The 20,455-nt window shown below is 39.3% G+C and overlaps 1 long non-coding RNA gene across 3 annotated transcripts in view; it reads right to left on the minus strand.

The window, feature by feature from the left end:
• LOC137861278 (uncharacterized) overlaps window positions 1-17,918 on the minus strand; it is a 122,052-nt gene extending 104,134 nt beyond the window's left edge. For 2 of the 3 annotated variants that reach the window (XR_011099508.1, XR_011099511.1), the window contains exon 1: window positions 17,795-17,918. This is a non-coding gene — a long non-coding RNA (uncharacterized lncRNA). The remainder of the gene's footprint in view (window positions 1-17,794) is intronic. The other variant, XR_011099509.1, reaches the window with a different exon arrangement.
• Window positions 17,919-20,455: the final 2,537 nt, after the last annotated feature.

Genomic DNA, 20,455 nt, shown 5'->3' on the forward strand with positions numbered 1-20,455 from the left:
TAACTATCCCAAGAACCACAGCCCAAAGCAATATGCATGAGCAGCAGCAAGACAGATAAAGGACAATTCTCTCTTTTCGACTCATGAAAATTAAGTGGGAAGGTCTATTTGAGACAGCATGTTACACGAGTAATGTGTAAAAGTAAAAAGTCTCCAGTAAAAGGAGACTCCAAAGGAAAGTCAAAGCTAGTTGACTATACTGAGTTAGTATAACACCACTGAAAGTACAAAGCCTTGTGGAAAAGAAAGGCGGCAGGATCTTCTAACACATTTCTTTTCACAGTTACCTTCCTCTTAGTATAAACTATACTATGTTGAACACATGTAGATCTCACGGTCTTGGAAATTAAACAACCATAAGCCCATGCAGTACAGGATACAAGCCACCTGGAAACGGTAGGTACTGCGAGGGCAAACCAAGCTGTCACAGTTGAGCACTACAGCTCTGAAACAGAGTATGCTGAAAGAGTCCCTCTGGTCTCATCCATGCTAATTAATACGGGAGTAAGAGGAGATGCTTTCCGCTTATGGTCTCTAGATTCGGAAGAAGCTATCTAATAAGTCAAACCCTGGAACTTTTATTTACATCAGCATAATTCCCAGCACTATCTACAGGGGACAGTTATCTGCACAAGGAACTAATGCATTAAAGAAACTGTGCCCACACAGCAGGACATTCCTTATTTATGCACACATACACATTCTGGATTTATAGCTAGAGTCACTTCTAGCACATCGCAAGCACAGGGAAAGTAGCATGCATCCAGAGCAGCTTCGCCACTGGTATATAATGTACTGTAACAAAAACTTTCTGATTGCATCTATGTAAGTGGGCAAGCACTGCAAATCATCTGAAGCAACTTTGCTTGTTATCAACATTTTGAGCTATTTATACTTACACTGATTGTTATCCTGTACTCCTTGCCAAGCAGCATTTCGAGAGCCCTTTAGCCATCCTTCCTCAGATCTTCAAGAGCCAGGTCAGATGCTGAATATATATAAACAGTCCTTTTGTGCTTGAACTTGAAAGAGAAATCAGTCATCTGTATATGATCTGCACTACAGCAAAACGTAATTTTTCCCTCTGACAATGTGTTTATGGTTGTTAAGTTATCTTGATTGCCAAGAGAAATCTGTTTTCTGTGAAGGCTTCTATAGTTTAAAGTCTCAACTACTTTACCGCTCCCCCTCCTTCCTTTTTCATCCAATTCACAAATTAAGTTGACTCTGCTAGTTAAAATAACAGAAAAACAGATTCCTGAAAATTAGAAAACTGAAAATTGTCTGTCACGATCCTATACTAAGAGTCCATTTATCTTGCCTTTTCTAAAAATACAGGGTTTGCACATTCTGACAAAGATCCCATTTTCCAGTAATAAAAATCCCCTAGGACTTCTGATACCTGAGACCTTCTCATCTTGGATCCTGACCATGATTAAATTGTCTATTACAGAAAAGATTATCATGACTTGTATTTTTTATTGTAAGAGGAAAAGAGCATAAAAAACATTTGTATATTAATTGCTGGATAATCTTGCCAAACTGAATTGACTTTGCAAACCATACTTTAAATTCAAAGACACTTATCCTCTCTTCTTTTGTCACTCTGGTCTGAGTCTGCACGTGCTATACCAGTATATATACAGCATAGGCATTCTCTATCAAGCAAAGTAATGGAATTAGGCAGGCTATACAGATTTTTAGAGCAGAGCAAGGAGTTAGAGTCTATAATTATCCATAAAGAGGTGCTGTCTGATATAAATATCTCTGTGCACACTATGTGAAATTTGGCATTGTATGTTACAGATAAGTGTAAAGTCTATGACCTTACCGTGCTTAATGTGCATCTCACAGTGAACAGGTTCTTATTTACATTCTTCACATCCAGTTGCCAACCAGTACTGTTATACACATGCACCTCTGCCTGCTCCTGGCTTGATGAGGCTTTCCTGGTGACCTCAAGCTTTTGTATTCCAAACATGAAGACTGCTGACTCCACAGTGGCTCCAACTCTAGTGGAATTATTATACCAAACTGCTTCATCTTTCATGGTGTTGGAGGATAAAGTGTGTGTGAATAACTGCATGCTTGGAACCATTTCTGAGCACTGAGGAGTTTTGCAGATGGGGCTAGCAGGCTGTTCAAACTCCTTGTGACATTTCCCTTCCTTTCAACCACAACTCTACTCACTAAGCAATATAATCTTCCTTTTACCATGGGGTGTGCTCATATAAAGCCACTTTGTCAGCATGCTGGTGACACCACAATTGAAGAATATATCAGTTCAATCATTCATAAATCAATGTATATATTCTTCCTAAGCTCTAATGTCATTTCATCAATGCACTCCTTATTTTGCAGTTATTGATACTAAATTCCAACATGATTACAGAATCACATTTTTCACTTTATTACATTTTGAATATTGGAGAGTTTTCCCCTTTATTAAATTACACTATATTAGAAGAGTCTGAAAATCCTCTGATGCATGACCAAGGACATAGTTCCATCTGTTTTGTTTTTCTCATTCATGACATAGAGATGATTTTGTTTTAACCAGTACATGTATTTCACTTTAATTCCACTTTATGTCTGTCAGGTTACATCATTTCTGATGTGCAGATACTCTGCTATGGAGCTTTGCAAAACGATTTAAGTCTAAAATAAAACCAGCTTTTTGCATAGCTCAGGTGTTTGTGAAGTAGATATGAGTCTTTAAGTTACCAGTTTAAATCAAACACGTGGCAGAAAGCCATATCAAGACCTGGCAAGACCAGTCTGGCTAAAAATAATTCCCATTTGAAGGTTGTTTGGTAGCCTATATAAAATGAATTTCCTAACAGTTTCTTAGAAATGCAGGTGTTTACACAACCAGAGCTGCTAGTACAATTGGTAGCTTGTCAGCAGCCTTAGCCCAAATGCCAGGTGTTCAATTTTGAACTGAAATACAGTACAGTAGACGATGAGAAACTCTGTTCTATATCCTAAGTGTTACACAGTGCAAGTTTATTGTTTGTAGTGCAGAAGAACTTAAAAGGTTATACAAACAAGAGCAAGACTTCCTGGTGCTAGGTGCTGTACAAGCACACAGGTGCCTAAAACAAGGAGGGATGAATTCAAAGCTAACTGAAACAGAATATGAGTCTAGTCATCTTCAGCACTTTCAGGAAATACCTGTGGAAGATGACTCAGATTGCAGCAGGCTGACTCACCTCCTAGAAGAGCCATCTCTCTCTGTGAAGCGCCCAGTAAGTTAGCATATTTATGGATCACAAAACAGGGGTAGTCCCTGAGCTTGTCTATTTAAAAAGCCTTCTAACCTCCAGTCTTCCACATACAAATAAAAGAGGCTTCATTAATATCTGAGATGAATCTAGTCTTAAAGCTGTGGAGTTTCAGTGACCCAGGTTTCTACACTGGCTCTGGCGATGCTACCAGAGTACCTAATTGGTACAAGAACACTGATTCAAAAGCAGCCACACGGGGGAAAAAATAAATAAATAAATAAAAATGCAGAGGTTCAGGAGGATTTACTAGAAATATCAGGTACATATATACACATAATAAAATAAAAAAATCTTAAAGAAACATACTACTTCCTTGTTGACATTTCACTGACTGTCCAAAGTGTGCTTAAAATAAAACTAAAACAATCACATCTGTGTTGATCAGGGTACTCTGACACTGTGCTTATAAAACCAACACCTCCAGAAGAGTGCTTGGACAGGGAGCTAAGCAACCTTGGGTAACTGAGGACAGAGATTTCATCAGTCGGTGACCCTACCTCAACACAGAACAGCAGGTAATCCAAGCCTTTTGTTAATGCTTTGTCATTTACAACATGCAAGTTCAACATACAGACCAAGAATTGCTTTGCTTTATTTGGTTTTCAGAAAGATGTAGTTGGGACTGAAACTCAAAGTGGAACTCAGAAAACTTCCAGGTCTCAGTCAAGCTCTAAAAGCACAGCTTTGTAACAAAGAGCCTCTGCTTCTTACCTGCACAAGGGCTGTTTGGGTGAGAAAGCAGGCAATAGTAAGTGGCCTCCATGCACAGAAATGGTGTTATACACAGAATCTAAGCTGAAACAGTGAAATTCTCAGTCAGATAAACACTTATACACCCATGGCTTTATAGGGAATTGCCTTTCAAGAGCATGCATCTTCCATTTACAATTCTGCAGTCACACATGTGTGTGTGCCTATGTACATGTAGATTTTTATTTTTCCACTATAACCTTGTAATACTGGAGCCTGCAGTAATGCTGAGGATAGACACTGATAGAGCCTTTCGCCTCTGCCCCCAAAGCAGTGATATTAACAGGCAAGATACTTCCACACCTCTCCAGAGATGGTGATTTGGTAGGCGAACGGTGATAAGCAGGTCCCACACAAACAGAGGAAAGCCTGGACAACGGCAGAGGCTAGATTCGTGTGCACTTCTATTTCAAAGAATAAATTATAAAACCATAAGTATGTGAGCTTTTAAGTTTAAAGCACATTACCTTTTCTCCCAGTCTAAACCAAATTTATATTAAAGCAATTTAGGTCAAGACAGGATTTCTTATTAAGGCAGGAACAAAAATTAAATGGATCTATGACCCCCTTCCTTCTCTGCTCCTTTCAGCACTTTTGCACTCCTGAATAGATGAGAAATTGCCATCTCCATAGCACTGCAAGCCTCCACATTCTCAGGTCAGTCATGCACACCCAAGTAAGAATCAAGCATTAAAATGAATTATTTAAAAGATTACAGACTACAGATATAAAGATTCAAGGGTCTTAATGCTTTATGAGTTTCTAAACCACTTCCACGTGCATACCAGAAGAATACCATTGTTTAGACCCCTGTTCAAAGATGGTGTTGTGATCACCTTTTTTTCCTACCAGTAGAACAGAGAATAGCTTTTGTTCCACTAGCCTCCATTTTTAAGGCCATTTTTAGAAGTATTTGCTTAGAGATTGTGTTTCCCAGCTGTCCCCTGCAATATGCTTTGCTAATGTCATCAGAGGTTGTTGAAACTTGAATACAAGGTGCAAAAACAGTGAAACGCAATTTGCTTCAAAGGTAGTTCTCTCAGTCTAAAAGAAGCATGTTTTGGTTTGTTTGTTTTGGTGTTTCAGTATTCTGTGCATCTCTGCTCAATATTTTTGAACTCACACATGCATGAGCAACATAAAACCAGCATGAGGGTTATTACATAGTAGACACAGGTGGGTTGCTTTCCTAAAGTACCATTTCCCAATCATTATTCCTTCCTGTAACTCTATAAATAATTAAGAGACTATGCCTGTTTCATGGGAATGACTCTTATCAAGAGCCAACTAGAAAGGCCTCCACAGCTTGCTGCACAACAGAGCATGTGCTACAAACCATATTGCTTTGATTTTCTACGTGTGCATGGAAATGCTTGGCTCAAACATAAAAACAAAGTGGCATGCATTAAAATTGTAAGTCTTCAGTGCCTCACTTGTAAGCTTGTTTTACAGCTGTAAATTAAGGGGATTTAAAGGCTTTTGTGCAGATGCTAATAAATTCCTTTCATAAAATCCTTCTTCCTCTCTCTTACAAAACTTTCCTGTATGCTTTCATATGATACACCTGTTCTCATTATGCGGGTATGTACATTTGTCCTGTGATAAGGTATTCCTCCACAGTAGAATAATTAAATGTCATGTTTCTCTCATTCCTCTTGATTACTCATTTAATCCCTTGTAGCAACAAAACAAATTGCAGCAAATGGGTTGCACACACTGAGGCATACTTCAGCATCGTGAACAACATCTGACCACAACAAATATAATTATACATATTCCTACTTGTATGGGGATTTGTTAAGTAAGAAATACCACATCTGTAGAGGAAATAAGTCTAACTCTTTCCTGATTTTTATGTAACATGCAAGATACATAACATGCATTAAAAATGGCAAAACACAGATCCATTGGAAGCACTGAACACCACACTCGTCGGGCAGATTTGTATACGCTGTTTGGAATAGTTGCACAAACTGGTTTGTAACAGGGACACAGCCTTAGAAACAACAACAACTTCCACCAGTTGCAAACGTCAGATTTGTGTAGTTGCATAAAGCTAATACAGCAGGATGTGCTCCAATATAAGTAAAAAGGTAAACAGGAATTCTGTGCAAGAGCAAGACATCCCAAAGGATAAGGAGATAGAGACAGCGTGGACTGTTCTGATTAGATTCAGGTAGTTACATTACCTTCACTAGATCTGAATCTCATTCCCATTCACCCTGTGTGGAGCGTAGGGAGATTAGCCAACCTACAAGCTAGGTACTAACAACGTTAGGTACCGTGAATATATTTTTCTCCTCCCGTGTTCCCTGGACTCATTCTTCTTCTCTGCGTCCAGTTTGATTGTTACAACAAAGATGCACAACAACAGACAGCTGCGTGCAGAACTAAACACTCAAAGCTATGGAAAGGAATTTATACTTCAAACAATCTCTCTGATTAACAGGGCTCTTAAGTCACTATATGCACCCGAAACTTCTGTCAGTACACTGCAACTGACAGAGACATCCATGCAGCCAGCTGAGGTCCCCAGGCCAGTTCTGTTCTCCATATCAGGATGTAGGAATATTTTACCTTACTACAGGCCTAGACTACAAACCAGCTGCCCACAGTGACTGATTCCAATAGGAAATGTGGGCATGTGCATCATTGTACAAAGGAAAAAAGGCTGTCTTTGAAGGTGCAAAGCCATTAATGAAAGGAGATAACAGGGCACATTGTAAATAGGTATACTATTTTTTTTTTTTGAGACAGAGTAATGAATATACACTTAAACACAAAAGACGTGAGCAGTGCACAAACATTGCACAGGTCCTCTGCACAGGAGTTTACCCAGAAAAGGGAACTGAGTTTCCATGTGCAGTTTTAATTTTGTCTTTTTTAATTGTTGGATGCATTATTTTAGAGGTGCAGTTTCAGAAGTTCTAAACACAGAAGGCTCCCCGTGTAATCAGAGGGTTTTTCAATGGCATGGGAGAGATCAAATCTGGATGGAGCATATGATTTTTCATCCTTGTTAAGAGGAGTCAGATTCTTGAGGCAAGAGGGAGCAGTCATTTCCCAAAATGCAAAAGAAAAGGGAGAAACTAGATGGAGTTTAAACCATGTTTTTATAAATGCTAACATCTTCATATTATCTTTATATTTAACTAAGTGATGCACGTTACAGTTTAAAAAGAAAAAAAAGAAAAAAAGAAAGAAGAAAGAAAGAAAAGAAAAAACACTATTTTCAGGAACAGGTAATCAGAAAGACAGCTTTCTATCAGAGTTTACATCTGCTAATGCCTCAGGACACTCAGACTGGCTAACATCAGTCAGGCTGGTGTGTGACAAACACAGACAAATTACAATTTTTCTGATTGGTTTATTTTGTTTAAATTGCGTTAGGTGTATAAATAAATAGCTTAATTGTGTTCTATCCAAACAGTTCTCCTACAAAAGCAAAAAGACTGTCAGTCACAGAGCCCGACCTGGTGGGTGTATCTCCATGGAAGCTTCGGTTAAGGCACTGTGACTGTCACGGAGCGGTACCATTATGTCACGCAGCTCTATATATACACACGTGGATCTTCCTGCCTCTGAGAACTACTAAGAAATTGGAGCAAGACTCCTTCAACTGTATACAACTGAAAGCCCCAAGAAGAAATATAATTGCTTTGGGAAATTATTCCTAACTCTTAAAATTGCAACCATTCTGATTACTTTAATTAAGCGTGGTTTGGGAAACTAGATAGCTCGAGAGATTAGTAATCAGCTGCTGGTTTACCTCTAGTCCAGGTCAAGGACTCAACAAACATTATGCTGAATGTTGCCTTGCCCTGAAATGCAATTCACTCATATTTTCCAGCTCAGATTCTGAAGATCCTCAGTAGTGCCAGTCCTCTGGCAATCCTGACAGCAAAATCAGCTTCCAGACCACCTTTAAACTCAAATTAAGTGTACACCATCCAACGTGCTGTGGGAAGCAATGAACACATCTTCACTCCCACCTGCAGTCACTCTGTATCCACTGCCTCATCTTGTGGCTGGACAAGATTTCAGCCCCCATAAGTGTAAAAAAGAGGTGGGTTTTTAGACAGATCTGCCGTTAGGTGAAAGCTTGACTTACATGTAGTTCTATTTATCCACGTCGCTGAAATCAGCAAACAACTAGGCACAGTTTTATCTAAGAACTTGAAGTATTTTCACTTTACAAGTAACTATCAAGCTCCTGTTCATTTTATAAACACTAACATCGAATCTCTTCTTTATCTTAAAAGGGACGCATGTTTTCATCCCTTGACATGAAAGGTAATGTTACTGGAGAGTTATTCACCCATTCCCTGGTGATCAAGTCTGTAGCGTTCAGAACTTAACTGTGGAGGTGGAATTCTTGCCTTTCAGGGTTTATTTACAGATTTTACCAGATGAATATGTAACCTGTGAACTATAATTAGGGATTTCCAGCTGTTACAAGAAAGCCTGGAATACACAGCTTTCAATCTTTGAACATATTTAAGAATCATCTACTAGCAATCCTAAAATAATATTAGACAACCAAGAACGTAATAGCATGCATTTAAAGGTGTATTAGCCCTTCAGCCACTGCAATTATAGTGTATAAATATTATAAAATATATATATGCAGACGTTTAAGTCCCTGTGACATATTTATACACAGACAAACTTGAATATCACCAGCTCATTATTGTATTTGTCTGGTTTGAATACTTGGCAAATCTAGAAAACACCTATTTTTAGTTTGATTGAAAATTTTATGGAACCTGGAAGACAGTATTGATCCTTTGTTTAAATATGTATCTAGAAGAACTGTTGCACAGCAAAGGAAGGAAGCATCTCCATCCCTTCTTCCATGTGTTGTATTAGTACCTGTTTTCTAGAAAACTAATCCAGAATGTTTATTGTATCCACATAAAAGTTATTCTGCAAAAAGTTTTACTTAAAAATACAAATTTAGACAGTTCAGCATTCTGAAAATAAATTCAAATCTTTGGAGAGCACCCTGGCAGTTAGCTTTTTTTAAAGACAAATTTCCTTAAAAACCACTGCCACCGAAGAAAGAAAAACACACACACACAAAAAAAAATTTAGATCAACAGGATATGCTAATTCTGAGTTATGAGCCATGACCTGCTCCAGCACTAGTTGATAAACTCAGATATACCTTTACCACTCCCCAAACAAAGATCTGGTAAAGGACTTCACACACCCTAAGTTCAGCGACTGAAGCTCCACAACTCAGTGTTAGTTAATGGGTTTTGCATCTACAGTTTCTGCAGGAGGTCAGATAACTTCTCTGAACTCCTTCCTGCCTAAATGAACTCATCAGTAAGGGAAAAATGTATCTTCAGAGTAAGTGAGAGAAAAACTTAAATAGTTTCAGAATAAACAAGAGAAAAACTTAAACACCATTCTCGTTGAGAGGCATTTCTGAATGGTTTCCATCACATGAAACCATGATAGCTTCATTCCAAAATCCAGCTGCGGCCCTGATTAACATAATTTTTGAGACATATGCACATATGTTCCCAGTGTAGGCCACTAGAGTTTGAGCCATCTAGTTTATTATTATTTCTCATCTGATTTCTAGTCAGTATTTCAAAAGAGACATAAAACAAAAGCAATCAAGTGCTCCTTTAAAAAAAATACAGACACGTAAACTTCTATAAATTATTTTTTTCCTCAGGTTACCGAGTACAGTAATTCAAGCATTGGCTGCCTGCCTAAAACTACAGTTTCCTTAAGTTTTAATTTAAACTTTCATCTATAAAATTGATTGTGCCATTAAAATAAAAGTGACATAGTTACCAACTACTCTCTATAATTAGATATGGTTAGGTTCTTCCTGTTACTTGAAAAACATTCTTCATTTAATATACAGAGAGAGGTAGTGTTGACTAATGAGCAGCTCCATTACTAACTTTTACCAGTTAGTAGTAATAGTTTTATCAGAGCTGCAAACACTTGTGAATAGCCAGATCTTTGTTTTGAGAGCTGAGCCAGAACATTCCAAATACAGTAAAACTCGGGAGCCCATGCGCAATGCAGATTCTTTGTTCACCTCCTATAGAGGCTGAAAGAGACAGCCTAGACATAAATGGCCATTTATTCTCATTACTGATACCAAGGAGCATTCTGAAAGAATGTGGAAATTAAAGCAGGTATCCTGGCCACATTCCAGCTTGGATAACTACATCCTCTGTACCCTAAACACCCTCTACTTCTCTCTATTCACTAATTTCATTTTAATAAATTACTCATTTCCCCAGTTATAAAACATTTCTTAGTGCTGATGATAAAGAATGACAACCAGGTGCCCCTCTGAGGATGGCTGCAGAACAAGCCTTACCTCCCAAGGGTCAGGCTGGCTGGGGAGACAGCTTCTCACCCACTTGAGTTGCATCTCAGTGAAAAGTGCTGAGTAAACATAAAAACTGAGCCAAAGCAGGGAGATGCAAATTTGAAACAACACACTGCACCTTGTTGAGCAGGAGAATGTTCAAAACTGAGGGGAGAGTTCACTGCCATATTCAAAACACAGGCTATGTTGGTAGGTTAGGAGCCGTATGCTCACCAGACCTTGTAAGGCTTTAACTGAGGCTGTGGCTGCAAGGGAGCAAAAGGAGCTTGTCTCCTCTCTGGCAACAGCAACGGGGCCTGAGGCAATGGATGGAGCTGTGATGGGGAGGTTCAGGCTGTGTTTTAGGAAATGGTTCTTCACCGAGAGGGTGGTCAGGCACTGAACAGGCACCCCAGGGCAGTGGTTGCAGCACCAGGCCTGCAGTTCAAGGAGCATTTGGACATCACTCTCAAACACAGAGTTTGGTTTCTGGGTGGTCCTGTGTGGAGCCAGGAGTTGGGCTCAGTGGTCCTTGTGGGTCCCTTCAACCTGGAACATTCGATGACTCTGAGGTCCCACTGGGCTACATCACAGTCACAGCTTCTCTCCACCCTCTGGCTACTGCTCTCTCAGACTTCCCAGCTGAGCTACTTCTCAAAGTGGTCGTTTCAGCCAAAGTAAATCTGATTAGCATAAACAGCTTAATAACAGATCCTTGCTAGCACTAAATCAGTCCATGATGACCAGAACAGGGTTAGGGAAAATTACACAAGCAGCTCAGCTGGCAGATACCAGAGGTCAGTGTATCTTTTCAGGGGGACAGTCACCTGGAGGCTGGTCTCTTCCATTTTAGCTGCAGCCAGAAAAGGATATATCCCATCTGCAATAGTGCAAAAGCTTGTCTTTAGCCTAAAACATACAAAGCAGGATGCTCTGGCTTTAAACTGGAAAGAGCCACTCTTTAATCATAAAGCACAGTTCATACGATTTAATTTATATAGAGATAACCTAGCTAAGGTTATCCTAGATAAGGGCACAGAAATACTGAAACATGAGCCTAGAAGATCAAAGTAGTGCTTGAAAAGATCTGACTTACATCAAACAGAGACCTTTCAAAAATTTAATATCAGTACCTTATTTTTTGGTTGAACTGAAGTTTTCTACTCTTGCCATATTCTATTAACTCTAGAAAAAAATACCGGTAAGGAGGGAAGGGAGATGACTCTCAAAGGTGAGCAGCAATGAGGAGAAAAAAAAAAAAAAAAGAGAGACTATTTCAACATAAAATGTCCAGTATATGTCAGAGATGCAGTGCAATTGGATATCCCGTTCTCTAAACATTTAGCTCATTTCCAGAAAGTGAAGTATGCACCCACTCCTAATCAGTTTTCTGGACCATACTAACTGAATATTTCTGGCTACAGGATCTTACAGATCCAGAGTGGGGTTGGGAGGTACAAGTGCTAATGGGGTGTCACAAACCAGAGAGGAAAAGAGTTGTCACTTTGCTGCTTTTCCTGGCTAGAGTAGGGCTGATCTTTCCCGGCCTCTCCAGCATTTGGCATGCAGCACCAGGCTTCACAGTAATTTGGAGTTACACTTTCAGCTTGTCAAGTGACCAGTGCCTCACATCCACTCAAGTTTTCCACAGCACCCACAATTTTATTACTCCTAACAAGATGACACTCCAAGATTGTCAGCCTTATGCGAGTTCATTTAAACATCATTTCAAGGCTGGAGACCATTGGAAGCTTATCCTAGCAAAAGAAGGTTGAATTCTGAAAGTTGACTGGAAGAAAAAAAAATTAAAAAATATATAAAAAAAGGCAAAATAAGGCACCAAACAATGAACTTACAAGGATAAATCACTCCCAAGTTACTCTCCATTAAGCCTACATTTTCCCTTTCGTTCTTCACAAGAAACTCCCAAACTATCCACAAATCTTCAGCCAGCAATAGCTCTGATAATTCACGTTTGCCTATATCTTTCCCTCTTGAGCCAGGCTTTTGTCTTTCTTCTTTCAGCACAAGTAAAACATTCAGTGACTGGTGTTGGAACAAATTCAAGGCAAATCAAACATTTGGGGCATCTCTGAAAGGAAGACAGATAAAGGGAGGAGGGGAGTTAACTTTCAAGACTATTAAAAAAAACCTTTATGAATCCAGTATCATAGGAAATGTTCACTGGATGCACATCCTGTCTCTGGCTCAGTTTAAGCTCTCCACAGGGACCAAACACAGCACATTAATAATATAGATGACAGAACTGGCATGTAGAGTCTTTGTCTGAACTATATTCCCGACTCTTTTCTGTCAGCCTGGGGACTTGCAACAAGTGAGTTGCTTCATCCATCACTCTCTTACATATCCACTAGGCTAGATCCAGCAGACAAAAAAATCTGCTTCAAATATTTCTCTTAAGCACGACAGTAATATCTCAGTTTAAACAAAGATGTTTCTAGCTTTCTCTTCCTGTTGTATATGCTTTACCTCTGCACCAAATTTCTGTTCTATCAGCCAGAAATAATGTTTCAGCTTGATTTTTTTGTTGTTGTTTTTCTTTATAGCTTTTTACAGTGTACCCAGTTTTGGTTTGCAGTGCCAGTGATCATGACCAAATGGATACTTAACCCAGCCTGTAAACTACAATGGCAGCCAGGTTTCTTTGCTTTTTCTTACTGAAGACACTCTCCATGCTGTCACAGCAAGAAAATTCTCCTATATGAAACCCTAAATGCCTGAAAGCTGATTCTTAACTTTTGCCCCCAACTTTCTCCAAGAGCAGCTAAGAGGTTCTACCTACCGGAGCATCAGTGGACTCTTACCATCAGAGCAGCTGAGCACCCAGCAACCCTCAATGACTTTACTCTCCCCAGACCCGAGGTAAAGCAGTGCCATAATCTCTAGTGTACCAGCAGGGTCCCAAGAGCCTGTGTGACTCACTCAAAGCATTCACAGGGTCAGTGGTAGAGGCAAGAATTCAGTGTTCCTTTGCAAGCCAGAGCTCATATCTCCTCCAAGACCAGGCAAGGGGAGCTTACTTGCTCCCCCCCGCCACCTTCCTGCTTCTCCAGTTGTGTCAGATAAGAGGGTCATACATTGACGCATGTCTGGAAACCCTTTATTTTGTGGGCAGGAGGCAGAAATGTCTCTGCCATTGAGGGAGATGTTACCACCAGTTCAGCAGGTCTGCAAATACAATAATTTCCTCTAATGTGCATCCTTCGGTCCAGCAAAAGGTTTCCCCAGCCACAGCCATTCTGGGAACGATGACAGACACCACTTCAGCATCTCTAGACACCAATTTTCTTTGCCATCAGTTTATCATTTCACAAAGAAATGAATCAAACATGCAAGGACCTGGTTTTGCATAAGAGGTGCCAGCTCTTAAAAAGAAAGATAACCCTAGAGCTTTGGTTTCCAGGCATTCTAGGTAGTAAAGGCAAATTTAAAAAAAAAGTCCTGTCACAATCGAGGCCATTCATCATTGTACTGAACAGCATACACAAACACACTTGTATCTGTAGCAGGCTAAGCACTCCCATCAATAGCCCCATCAGCAGTTGTCACACTTGTACTATCCAATTTAGGAGGGAATGTTGGTTTCATCTCAATTATATACTGTAATCCTTGATTTAATCCCTCCTTTCATGTTTTACTGCAATTTATTCTATTCAAGCTCTGCTGCTAAAGACATTACTGTCCTGTATGGAGATCTGCGGTGTGCTTTCTTCTTAGATCACATCAGACAATTTTCAGGTTGTAATAATTCTTCAGGCAATTTTTCACTTTTGTTTAAAAATAAAAAAAAAGAAAAAAAAAGAAAAGAAAAGAAAAGAAAATTATCCTATGGGCACCACAACTAAGTAAAGGAAGTTTCCTACCCATTTGTGTCCTACATCCTTTAGCAGCTCCTCCTCTCCCCCATTCCTTCTCTATATCACTCCTGCCTTCTTATTCCCCAGAGCCACATAGCGCTATAAGCTGAAGACATCACAGAGCACTTTTTAAACCAGACTGATTAGCAGTTGCTGCTGTCAAACCCAAGTTGCACGCATGATGACTGGCCAGCTGGCTGCTGCTTTTTGGAATGGAGAAAGTGCCAAATTACAATTGTTCCCCTTAAGGGAGGGACACACACTCTGGCCTCTTCTGAACCACCAATATGCACAACATAACACCTTTCAAACTTAAATCCCTCTGTCAAATTTGGCTGGAAACATTCATTTTCAAAGCTACTGAGAACTGAAGGAGACAGATTGACAGCATTGTTGCATGTGTTTGTCTTGAAAATCTACTGACTCCTCCTGTAACAGTTCAGCCATTAGTTTCCTTTAGACTCAAGATGAGACAGGTTTAATCACATTCCAATGCAATCAAGAGACATGGATTTTAAAAGCGTATAATCGATCAAAGATCACCCAGACTACAGTAAAGTCAGTGGATCTGGTTACTGGTTTGCCTGGGGGGTATCCTCATTTCTGTTGGAAGCACAAAGAGCCAGTATTATGCAGAAACTCCATACTTAGCTTGGACTGAAGTTTAGAAAACCATCTTGGCTTCAACCACTCCAATGAGTTTGCCGTACTTCCTCACAACCAGACAAGTTATATCCTTGCCTTTGGCCCTCAACACCAACTGCAGTGACAAACACACTCCTTTTGTCATTATAATCCTGCCAGAGTAAGCGGGAAGAAAGATTTTTAAAGTAAATCCCTCTTTAAGCTCTACTTTAAAGGTTCAGAATTAACTCTGAGGTAGCTTTACGTGTCCCTTTTAATTTCTTTTATCTGCTGAAAACATCACTTATGACTAACAGAGAGAAGCAAGCACTCCAAGAAAGGTATCTCTGGCTGTCTTGTAAACTAACTAGCAGAAGCTTTCCTAAAGCCTAAGTTATATCTCACATAATTAATAATGAATAGAAGTCAATCATTACCACAGCAACCTCGGATTGATACAACGCATCCCCTACATTCAGATTTTGACAGGCTCTCCAGTGAGGTCTAGGCCATTAATGTAGGGTATGATCCAACTGTAGCCTAGAGTAGGAACCCCCTACACAGTGACTTGGTATCTCTTGTCAATGCACCTTCCCATCACACAACTCAGTAACGATTTCCAGGAACTGTGGGATAGGTACATGGGAAGTAAAGCAATTATAACTTCAGTATATACATTGGTTCAGTTCCGCATGGCTTGTTACTCCATGGTAAGTGAAGCTATGAAGGACTTTACCGTACTCAACTGCGTTTTTATATGAGGTCTTATAATTCTTCTTTTTAAAGAAACATGGAAACATAGGAGTTTAGAGTATTCAGATAACAGCCAAAGGCAAATTTACACCTTACTTTTAATTTTATTTGAGAAAAAGCTTTGAAAACCAATCTAAGAGGGCTTAAATAAAAAATAATAATAAATAAAAGAGTAGCAGCAGTAGGGCCACTTACGATGACAATAACTGATACATTGCACAGATATTGAGATGTACCAATTTCTAACTGTAGCAATATAAAGCTTAACCCCTTCCTATGTACCTCAAGCAAGTTAATTTACCTTTTTTTATAATTTTCACAGCACCATCAAAAATTTTATATTTTGAACTTAGCTGTCAGATTTTCAGGTCTAAAGTAAAAGCTGCAGTGAAGCAGACAAGCACAAAAGAGTTTTCTGGAAAAAATAGCAGTGATACCAGGACTGTGAGACATCTTGGAGAAAAGGGAAGCCTGACAGCACAGGAAAAGAAAACAAATGAGTATTTGTATCCTAAAACTCAAAAAATGAAGAAATTTAGTACACTTGTACTAAGAAGCAAGAACCTAGTATGCTTTTTCCAGGAAAGAAAGGAAGAAATGTGGAAGAGAGTTCAGAGGTTGGGACACCAATAGATCTGGTGAAGTTTTCTGAGCTTGGGGAAAAAATAAATAAATAAATAAATAATAGAAAGGATTTAAAACTCTTTGTGAATCTAAAAATCTTTGTAAAACTATGTCAGAGAGCAAGGAACCTCCCCAGCCTGGTGGGGCTGTAAACTCTGAGATATCCAGGATTTTGTTGAGGCTTGCAATGCCAGCAAACACAGAAAACTTTGGACTGTGCAGACTGTGTCTTTGTATAATTTCCCTGTTAAGCAGAACCTTAACACTGTTGCCATGCCCAGCCAGAGCCAAGTACCACTCTGCTTAATCCATTGGTTTTATTCTCCCAAAAGGAATTCCCCGTTCCTTGACAGAACACTAATCTTCCATAATCTTACAAGATCAGGTTACCTGTTTATGCCCAGAAACTGTCTGTATCCTTATCCTAGCTTTCTTTCATGTCTTCACCCTTTCTGAAGAAATGCATTGTTTTGTGTCTGAGCAGGGGCTTACGATGTATTTTCTCTTGTGAGTGGTATTGACCCAAAGGCACATACATGTAGCCCACCCTTCACTCAAAGCCTGAGCAACTTACGGCATCACGTTAAGAAGTACGGCGATAGAAACCATCACCCATGGCCAAAAATAAATAAAATTAAAGTTATTTAAAAAAAAAAAATACACAAACTTCAGAAGAGATGAGAATAACCACAACTCCTTATATTAACCTAGTGTTCCTTGCAGTGCTAATTTCCCTGACTTCTTTACACATACTTTGAGGAAGATGCAGGGCAAAACTGTTCTGAGATCACAGCATTTTGAGGCAATAACGTAGCTCATTTTGTCACCACTACAGATGGCAGGCTGTAATGAGCCCACGTTAATGACTGCCATAGATATTCTATACAGAGATACGTAAGGGAGCACTGCGAGATGTCAGCAATGAAACCGAACAGTAAGAGCCTTGTCCTCATTTAAGGTTTTGTTAGAAGAACAAAGCTCAGACCTGATTTCCTCAAAGGTGGACATGAGACTAGTATATTCAGGCACACTTGGTTCAATTTTTATTTAAAACAAATGTTGATTTATGTTTTTTCTAATCATTTTCTTCCAAATTCATGATAAAACAAAATTTTCATGAAGTATCACAATCATTTTTGAAAACAAGAAGGTTAAAAAGAAATTTTTAAAAAATAATGATTTAAAAAATAATAGAAAAAAATCAGGCACCACAGAAAACAGAGCCCAGAGACACACAGACTTAGATTTCCTTTAGCACTAACAGCAAGATACCATTTTTAGCACACAAAACCCCACAGAAACTCCCACAAACATGAGTTTTAGTTGCCTTCAGTCAGCTCCCTGATTACACCAGTACGCCTTGCCTGCCATGGCTAGACTCACCTGGGACCTGCACTGCCACACCTTCTGCCCACGCATCAAGGAGCATCATTTAAACTCAGCTCTGGATCTGCAGTCCTGGCCCAAGCTACATCACAGATGATATTTGTTCCCGTTGCAGCTCCTGAGCTATTGCTTAAAATCCCCAGGCTTACCATGGACCAAACCTGCTGTTCCCTTTCTTTCCCTCGATGGTGGCCAGACTGCTGCTATCAGCACCCTACGCGGTTCTTCCAGCTCAGGCCAGAGCTGAAAGCCCAGGTGTGAGCTTTAATGAGGCTGCTGGATACACAAGGGGTGGGAGTAGATGGAGGTCCCAGGTGAGGCCAGTCAGGACAAGTAAGGTGCACCTTACCATTGGTGCACCTGTGGCCCTGGCATATACAAAAATTGTGAAAGATTGAAAAAATAGTATAAAAAACAATAACAATAATAAAAAATGACTTTGAAAGTCTTTCTGAAGAGGGTATTTCAAAATGAGAACCTCTAGTCCAGGGAAGTTTTAAAAAAAGACAATGCACAGCAGACGGACACTGGAATTTAGTTTCCTCTTTGAAAAAAAGTGTTCATTTTAAAACAACAGTTGGGTGAGCTGTGCTATAGAAATACAGCTGGCAGAACAACAGGCAGACAAACTGATAGAGACAAAAGGATGCGCCATTATGCATTTCTGTGCAAAGCTAGGGTTATCATATTTGTAGGTCATGGCAGAACAAAAACTACTTCTAATTCTTCCTGAAGTAGGAGGTGTGTAAAGGTCATACCATTGTGGCCAGTACGTCCAAGAGATCTGTCATATGGAAAAGCTATGTGAAATTCAGTTTGATAACTATGCTTTGAGGGATGGAAGTCATTCTGAAGGACAAGAATTAGTCGTATGAAGAACTGGCATTTGGGATTAGTAAATGAAGAGAGATCATTTGAATAAAATACCAGATGGGAAACACACTTGCTATGAAGGTCCCCTTAATTGGCTCCAGCTTGAGGCTAATCTGAAAAAATGGGTTTGGACACAGCAACAAACTAACCAAAAAGAATCAATAGTGGTGGCTCAGATAAGGGCCCAGGAAACAGCCAAACAAATCTAATGCAAGGATTATGAGGGTGCTTGGTATCATAAATTTATAATGGAGAAATTATTGACCTTGTATAATTTCTGCCCAAAGTCATGATAAGCTACTAATCATTTACCACAGTCACAGGAGAAAAATTAAAACAGTATGAGAACACAAGCTGCCTGAGAAGCTTGGTAACAGCTATGAAAAGGTACAGCCTTGATATTAAAGACAGCTTCCATCAGTCACTGTAAAGACTACACGGAATCACGTCCTCCTTTATTGGGGCACTGACTAGGAAGTGACAATGGAAACACTTCTAATTTACTGCTTGTAGAGAAGAAAATAAGAAAATCAGGGGCAATAACCATTAAAGATATATATACATTAAAGATATATATATATATATATATATATATAAAAATAACATGGGCAAACAAGAGAAATTGTTTTCAGCTGAAGTGCGCAAATAAACAAACATATTTTTCTTCAATCTGCCACAACTTACTCTCAAAGGATATGAGACTGATGGACAAACTTCTTACCTACTAGCTGAAATCCTCTTGGGATAACCACTTCTTCAATCCTGGCCTCACAACACTGTGTTTCAAAGAGTACTTTGTTCATAAAGCACACTATTCCTGCAGCAAAAAGCTCAAGACTCCTAAGCTCTGGCTTGTACCTGAAATTCTCCCAAATACTTGTAGTCCCTCCAATATAATAGGTTTTCTATGTGAGCCACATTATACACAAAAAGCCTGCACTAATTGGTTTTTATTATCTTAATAATCTTAACATTTCCTCATCTAATAATGGTTAATTTAATGTGCTCCCGTAATGTGTTCCTAAATTACTAGTTTATAAAAAAAAAAAAAACACAGTGCTGATTTCAGGTTTCCACACATTGCATTAATTATCTGGAAACGTCTCTGAGACTTCCTAGAGCAGATTTTCACAATCTCCTTATTATCCCTGTACAGACGTTCTAAACATACTGTAGCTGCTCCAAGTTCATCATCCCTATAATTTACACAAACCTTGTAATTGATACTTTAAAGCACAGAAAATCTGGAAGTGAAAAGAAATATTAGATGGCTGCCTGCTTTTAGCTCCCAGATCTTCCACTTGAGCTGATGTACTGAGAAGTGGTGCTATACAGGGACCCAGACCTGCTCTCTACCAAACCCACAGGAGAAGGGAGGGAAGATGCAGGTTATATTCAGGTGCTCATTTGCTATTTAGAGAGGTTTACTTGTGAGCTCAGCATTAAGTAGAAAGAAAAAAAAAATGGAATAACAAAACAAGGAGAATAAATGCTTTCCTATCAGAATAGAAAAATGATTGTAGTCACCAATAAGAGAACATGTAAACACCAAGTAAGCTACAAACGGCAAAGTAGACCTAGAGCATTTGAATATTAAACAAGTTTTTTCCTCTCTCTCCCACCTCCACAGTGAGGTGGGAGCCTAAATCTTAAATTTAGTAAATAAAACCACATGTACACACAGAATCTACTCTGCACATAGAAGTACAGAGAACAGCTTCTGGCCCCACCACCACACACAAGATAATTAGTGCATGCACCCACCACCACGGTGCAGCCTAGAACCTGATGGTCTGTTACACATCCCATGCCCCTGATTTCAATTATCCTGACTGAAAGGCTACTTGTATCACACTTCACTAAAGGGGACAAAGCGGATCCAAAACTTACAATGATTCAGAGCTAATCATGCATTATACTGAATGGGTCACACAACC

Source organism: Anas acuta, chromosome 9 (genome assembly GCF_963932015.1).
Source record: "Anas acuta chromosome 9, bAnaAcu1.1, whole genome shotgun sequence".
NCBI lineage: Eukaryota > Metazoa > Chordata > Aves > Anseriformes > Anatidae > Anas > Anas acuta.